The sequence below is a fragment of the Aplysia californica genome, unplaced genomic scaffold (assembly GCF_000002075.1).
Source record: "Aplysia californica isolate F4 #8 unplaced genomic scaffold, AplCal3.0 scaffold01074, whole genome shotgun sequence".
NCBI classification, from domain to species: domain Eukaryota; kingdom Metazoa; phylum Mollusca; class Gastropoda; order Aplysiida; family Aplysiidae; genus Aplysia; species Aplysia californica.
The window spans coordinates 28,768-29,993 of record NW_004798344.1 but is presented as its reverse complement, the minus strand read 5'-3'; positions in this window follow the sequence as shown (position 1 = coordinate 29,993).

Sequence of the window (1,226 nt, the reverse complement as noted above, 5' to 3'; positions counted from 1 at the left end):
GGGGGGTGCCAGGTATATACAAACTACATGTCGTATGCATCAAACAAGAAAGCCTTTACATGATCTCCTTAACGACAACGTTTCATGCCAGACGCTTCAAAATATCGACCAAAAGACGCAACAAAACAATGCCAACTGCTAAACTACCCCTTGTTTTCCACTCAAATTCTAATCAAACCTCTTTTTCTGGTCATTGGTTCCATACTTACTTTCTTACTTACTTACTACCCATCACGCCATCTTATTCCATAATAAGGAGCAATCACTGTAAATCCATAATATTAACATTGTTTCTGTGTTGAAAATGAAAACCCTTGGGTTCTCATTACCAATTTGATCAACTTTGTGAGATACAATGTAGTCTTTATAGTGCAAAGCTGATTGCCCTGGTTCAAATCCCAGATTTGTCGTTCTTGAACCCAGATAGTTATGTGGAGTTTTCAAGGTACTCAAACCATTTGGCTCGGTTCAATCGGAGAAGAACGTTAAAATTCGGATGTCCGGTCTCTTTAACGTTACAGGGTTGATGAGGGCACTAAACCCATACACATACACTCTTGCTTTTGTTATTATTATTATTATTATTATTATTATTATTATTATTATTTCGGAGAGAATCAAGTAGATGAAAAACAAAGCGAAGTGCTCAAGGCCACGAGGCCTCAGTGCAACGGCAGCTGTGTTTTCTGTTTCAAGATAAACAGACGCCTGCAGTGTTGGTACATGGGTGTGTTCGTCTATAATGAAAAAGACACTGAAATGGTCCATCAATCAATTTTGTAGTTGCCTGCAGATACTCCGTGTTTGGAAGAGAAGGGCTCCACTTCTGACTCACTATACTTGACACATCAATTCTGTTCTACATCTTGGAGGAAATACATCAAAAAGCTAGAGCCATCCAAAAGCAAAGAATGTATTAGGTCTACAAAATTGTGTGAGTTTTCGGGGGAATACAAGACAATCTTTTTTAAAGCAGGCCTACTTTTTTTTCTCTTTTGTCTCTAATCTTCGAAATAAGAAAATTATGATGCCCTGCTTTTTCGCTCTTTACTTCTCAATAACCATGAGGTCACTCTGTATTTCATTCTGTGAATAAAGTGAACCCTTCTTCGCTTTTCCAGTATGCGTTGGTTTCTGTGTTCTTTTATTCTTTTATTTTGGGTTGTGCGTGTGTGTGTGTGTGTGTGTGTGTGTGCGTGTGTGTGTGTGTGTGTGTGTGTGTGTGT